This window comes from Theropithecus gelada, chromosome 20, assembly GCF_003255815.1.
Source record: "Theropithecus gelada isolate Dixy chromosome 20, Tgel_1.0, whole genome shotgun sequence".
NCBI classification, from domain to species: Eukaryota; Metazoa; Chordata; class Mammalia; order Primates; family Cercopithecidae; genus Theropithecus; species Theropithecus gelada.
In genome coordinates, this window is record NC_037688.1 from 16,667,724 (window position 1) to 16,674,380 (window position 6,657).

Below are 6,657 nucleotides of genomic sequence, written 5' to 3' on the forward strand. Positions count from 1 at the left end.
TGCCTTATGGGGTCTCAGAGACTCTGTTCCATGCTTTTCCTAGCTTCTGGCAATTGTCTGCAGTCCTGGGCATTCCTGTGCTGTCAGAGGCATCACTGATCTCTGCCTCTGGTGTCACACAGTGTTCTCTCCCTGTCTGTCTCTCCTCTTCTTTTAAGGACACCAATCATATTGGGGTAGGGTATATCTTAATTGCCTCATCTTCGCCTGATTACATCTGTAAAGACCCTATTTTCAAATAGATCACATTAATGAGTTCCCCAGGTTAGAACTTAAACATATCTTTTTGGGGGGCACATTTCAACCTGTAACAACAACTATTCCCAAAACAATAACACTTCCAGGTATAAACCCTAGAGATCTCCTCACACATTTTTAAGGCTGTCAGTGAAGCATTGTTTATAAAAGCAAAGCGGAACAACCTAGTCGCCCATTGACGGAGGAAGAGATGGATGTTCTGCTACAGTCCCATGATGGAGCGTTACAGAACTACCAACATGAATGAGCTCAATAGATGTCACCATGGAAACACCTCAAAAACGTAAACACACTATAGAATTATACATATAATATGGTGCCACTTAGATAATACTTTTAAAATACATGAAACCAGAACATACATTCATTCATAAGTGTACGTAAAAGTTTGAAAAAATATGCCAAGGATATAGTTCAATCCAGGATTAGGAGGGCATGAGCGTATTTGCCCTTGTGGAGGGAAGGAGACAACTTTGTCATATTTGCTTCATAAAAATTACAGATAAAAGGCAGGTGTGGTGGCTCATGCCTGTAATCCCAGCACTTTGGGAGGCCAGGGTGTGCAGATCACCTGAGGTCAAGAATTAGAGACCAGCCTAGCCAATATGGTGAAACTCTGTCTCTACTAAAAATACAAAAATTAGGCAGATGTGGTGGCGTGTGCCTGTAGTTCCAGCTACCCAGGAGGCTGAGGTAGCAGAATCACTTAAACCCGGGAGGCGGAGGTTGCAGTGAGCGTAGATCGTACCACTGCACTCCAGCCTGGGCACAGAGCAAGACTCTGTCTCAAAAAAAATAAAGAAAAAAGAAAAAGAAAAAGATACAGATAAGATTAACAATTGTCACCATTTTGGGGTTGAGTATTTGTTACATTGGATTGTGTACTTTTCCGTGTGTGTGTGTGTGTGTGTGTGTGTGTGTGTGTGTCTGTGTGCATATAGTTTTTTTTGTGTGTGTATGTGTATATATATACATATAGATATATGCTAATTTGAGTTCCTGATATGAAAGGTGGATTGGAAGGAACAACCCTACAGTGGGGAGACTAGGTAGAAGGAAGGTTTACACAGGAATCCAGGCAAGAAATTCTGATTGCCTGAGTTCAGCTAGAGGTAACAGTGATGGAGAAAAGGTTACAGATCTGGGGCATATGAAGGAGGTAGAATCGGATGGATTTGGTGATTAGATTCAGACAAAGGTAGAAAAGGAGTCAGAAATAATTCCCAATGCTTTAGTTAAAATTGGGGTTGTCTGCAATTAACAGAGACCCCGAATAATTGACTTAACATAAAATATATCTTTCTCACATAAAAATCTAGAGATAGGCAACCCAGGCCTGAGGTGGCATTTCTGACCCACTGAGTCCTGAGGTAGTCAGGTCCTTCCAGCTCTTTGCCCCGCCCTCCCTAAAGGGTGGCTGACTCTCAGTGGTCCAAGATAGTAGCCATAGCTTCAGCCATCACATCTCCATTCAAGGCACCTGGAATGCAAAGGACTTACACCAGTTAACTTTTAAAAGAATTAAAATATGGGCCAAGTGCAATGGCTCATGCCTGTAATCCCAGCACTTTGGGAGGCTGAAGCAGGAAGATTGCTTGAGTCCAGGATCAGTCTACACCAGTCTAGGCAACATAGTGAGACCCTGTCTCTACAAAAAATGCAACAATTAGCCAGGCATGGTGGTGTGCGCCTGTAGTTGCAGCTACTTGGGAGGCTGAGGTGGGAGGATTGCTTGAGCCTGGGAGGCAGAGGTTGCAGTGAGCTGAGATTGTCCAACTGTACTCAAGCTTGGGCAACAGAGTGAGACCCTGTCTGGGGGCGGGGGGTGGAGGGGAAGTTAAAATAGGAGGAGGAAGAGTGTGACAAAGATCAGATGGAGGAGAGAGTGAGCCAGGGGAGCACAGAGGAGGAAAGGGCTCAATGCCAGCTGTGGAAATCAGGGAGGCCTTCATGGGGGAGGTGACATTTGATCTGAACTTTAAAGGACAGTGTTAATGTGGTATGTGGAGGAGGAAGGAAGGAAAAGACATGGCCTATGCCCCTCCTGATTATCTTCCTTGTCCTGGCTGTGTACCTCCCCAGTCTCCCTCCTCTTTTGCACACCTGCCCCTTCTGGCCATTGCCTTGGACTTTTTCACCCACGCACCTCATACTTCCAACCCTACTATTAATTACTTGAATTTATGAATCCTGCATTTCAGGTTTTGGTACAGAGCCACGGTTCCTTTAAGCCATCCACCTGCTCTTACAGTCTCAGGAGCAAATGACAGCACTCCTTCTCCCTCGGGGTTAATCACTATATCTCTACTTCTCTGTATTTTACAATATGGAGTAAATGCTCGTTAAAAAAAATCATCAGTTTTTTTATTTTTGAGCAAGACTCCATCTCAAAAAAAATCACACATTTTGTTAAAACATTATGAGTTTTATTTTTTTTGCGATTTTTTTTTTCTTTAGCTCTTCAGCTATTGTCATTGTTAGTGTATTTTATGTGTGGCCCAAAACAGTTCTTCTAGCATGGCCCAGGAAGCCAAAAGATTGGATACCTCTGTCTTACACTGTCACCTCAGGACATCTATTAAGCGTAGATGTTGCAAAACAATGAACTTTGTCCTCAAGAAACACAAGTACTTTACTAAAAATGCACATGTAGACCTATGATTTTAATTTAAAACCATCTTCTAGGTATTTAGTGAAGAGCCCTTCCCTCTACCCTTTCTCTTCTCCTTCCACCATTCCAGGGACTAAGTACAGGACTATGTCTAGCTCCAAGAGGTCTAGGGACAAAGGTCTCTCCCAGAAGACAGGTGTTCGTAAAAATGAACAAGAGCACATTTATAAAGGGATTATTTTACTTCCTCTACTTTTAACATACTTTGAGCATTATAACTTATTTTATTATTTAATGCACAGCAATAATAACTAAAATGCGCATATAGAACGATGGTTAGGCGATCTGAACTAATCTAACTCCTGGGCATAGAACCCTTCTCTCTGCAAAATTCCTCCTCCCCACCACCCACCACTACCCAATGAGCAGTCAGCATACCCTCCAAGACATCAACTTTAACAGTTCTGTCCCCAAAATGCAGCGACTTCTATAATATTAAAAAAAACCCAAAACTTGAAGGGTATTACTTTAGTTCTTTTAGCATATTTTGTGCATTTTTAAACATCTAGGAAGATGAGATGTTTCAAATAGGACTGAAGTTTTTCACTATACACACAGTCCCATTGAGTTAACAGTGCACATACATAACAAAGGCTATAATTTCAATATGTTTTCTGACTAGGAACATTCTGGCCTAGAACCCTTCCCCTTCCTACCTCTATGAACCCAGGGGACAAGTATAAGCATCTGCAATGCTTAGAAGGGATTTTTAAATTTTAATTTTAATTAATTTATTTTTTTAAGATGGAGTCTCGTTCTGTCGCCCAGGTTGGAGTGCATTAGTGCAAGCTTGACTCATTGCAACCTCCGCCTCCTGGGTTCAGGAGATTCTCCTGCCTCAGCCTCCTGAGTAGCTGGGATTATAGGCACGTGCCACCATACCTGGCTAATTTTTTTTTTTTTTTTTGTATTTTTAGTAGAGATGGGGTTTCACCATGTTGGTCAGGCTGGTCTCAAACTCCTGACCTCATGATCCACCTGCCTTGGCCTCCCAAAGTGCTGGGATTACAGGTATGAGCCACTGAGCCCAGCCTGGGATAGAGCCTCGCTCTATCACCCAGGCTGGAGTGCAGCGGTGCAGTCTTGGCTCACTGCAACCTCTGCCTCCCAGGTTCAAGCCATTCTCCTGCCTGAGCCTCTGGAGTAGCTGAGATTACAGGCACCCATCAGTATTGCCAGCTAATTTTTGTATTTTTAGTAGAGACGGGGCTTTGTCATGTTGGCCAGGCTGATCTCAAACTCCTGACCTCAGATGATCCACCCGCCTGGGCCTCCTAAAGTACTGGGATTACAGGTGTGAGCCACCATGACTGGCCTTACAAGGGATTTTAACAATTTCACTTCCATAAGTGTTTTTAAGAACAGTCTTTCCTATGAATTTTAACGTAAAGTACTCAGTGTATTAGTTTACTAACTCCACTTTTGTCATACGCTGGCAAATTCTTTAACATCTTGAAAGACTAGATGTTGTAAAGCAGGACTCATTTGACCTTTATATACACTAGATACGCAGCAAAGTAAAATTAAACACACAGACGTGAGGGACAACGGTTAAATGTTGTTCACCAGAAACACTCTTGTATAAAGCCCTTTGAACTTTCTCCTCCTTCCTCCCTGAACCAGCACAAATATAATAATGTGTACTGCTCAGAGAAGTGGTGTGATCAATTTCTAAAAGACAATATTTCATATGAATTTTAACAGAAAGATATCTACAAAATGTATTATTTACTACCTCTACTTTTAACATACTTGGTCCACTTCTAAATATCTAGAAAGAGTAGATGTTTCAAATAAGGACTTAGGCCGGGTGTAGTGGCTCATGTCTGTAATCCCAGCACTTTCGGAGGCTGAGACGGGTGGATCATGAGGCCGGAAGTTCAAGACCAGCCTGATCAACATAGTGAAACCCCATCTCTACTAAAAATACAAAAATTAGCCTGGAGTGGTGGCACGCGCCTGTAGTCCCAGCTACTTGGGAGGTTGAGGCAGGAGAATCGCTTGAACCCGGGAGGTGGAGGTTGCAGTGAGCCGAGATTGTGCCACTGCACTGCAACCTGGGTGACAGAGTGAGACTCCATCTCAAAATAAATAAATAAATAAAATAAAACAAAAAATAAGGACTTAAGTTTTCTCCTATATACACAGTAGTGTTAAATAAATGACACATGTAGCAATGGTTATATCTGAAAGTATCTTCTAAATAGGAACATTCTGGTTTCTTTTCCTTTTTGCTTTTTACATTTTCACTTCCTTGTTAGTGCAATGGAACATTCTGGTTTGAATCCTTCATTTCTTCCAACTCCTCTCCACCACCAATCTGGTGGATATAGGGACATGTGTCACTTAGAAGAGACGTTATCATTTCATGTCCAAAAGTCCTTTTCAGAAGACAGCCTTTTCATGAGTTTTAACACAAACTGTACAAAATGTGTTATTTACTAATATTCAGAGACTAGATATTAAAAAATTAAAACTCGCCGGGCGCGGTGGCTCTAGCCTGTAATCCCAGCACTTTGGGAGGCCGAGACGGGCGGATCACGAGGTCAGGAGATCGAGACCATCCTGGCTAACACGGTGAAACCCCGTCTCTATTAAATACAAAAAAACTAGCCGGGCGAGGTGGCGGGCGCCTGTAGTCCCAGCTACTTGGGAGGCTGAGGCCGGAGAATGGCGTGAACCCGGGAGGCGGAGCTTGCAGTGAGCTGAGATCCGGCCACTGCACTCCAGCCTGGGTGACAGAGCGAGACTCCGTCTCAAAAAAAAAAAAAAAAAAAAAAAAAAAAATTAAAACTCATTTGTCCAGTATATACACAATACAGACAGTACAACAAAGTTAAGTGAAATGCATGTAACATATAGGGCAATGGGTAAGGAAAATTTTCTTTTTATTTATTTATTTGAGATGGAGTTTTGCTTTTGTTGCCCAGGCTGGAGTGCAATGGCATGATCTCAGCTCACTGCAACCTCCGTCCCCCGGGTTCAAGCAATTTTCCTGTCTCAGCCTCCCAACTACTTGGGAGTAGTTGGGATTACAGGTGCCTCCTACCTCACCCGACTGATTTTTGTATTTTTAGTAGGGATGGGGTTTCGCCATGTTGGCCAGGCTGGTCTTGAACTCCTGACCTTGGGTGATCTGCCCCGCCTCAGCCTCCCAAAGTGCTGGGATTACAGGCATAAGCCATGAGCCACTGCACCCGACTGATAAGCTGAAATTTTCTAGTACACAGTAGCAAAACACATTTCATAATATCTTCCCTCCTATCTCCCTGAACCCAATGAACAACCACAGAGATTATACTGTTCTCAGAGGTGGTTTCACAATTCTGCTTCCAACACAGTATTTTGATTAGTTTTTTAAAGCCACTTATACAAAGTGTTATTCTACTATTTCTTTTTTCTTTTTTTTTTGAGATGGAGTTTTGCTCTTGTTGCCCAGGCTGGAGTGCAGTGGCACGATCTCTGCTCACGCAACCTCCACCTCCGGGGTTCAAGCCATTCTCCTGCCTCAGCCTCTCAAGTAGCTGGAATTACAGGCATGCACCACCGCCCCTGGCTAATTTGTATTTAGTAGAGACGGGGTTTCTCCATGTTGGTCAGCCTGGTCTCGAACTCCTGACCTCAGATGATCCTCCCTCCTCAGCCTCCCAAAGTGCTGGGATTATAGGCGTGAGCCACCGCACCCAGCCTACTACTTATACTTTTTTTTTTTTTTTTTTTTTTTTTTT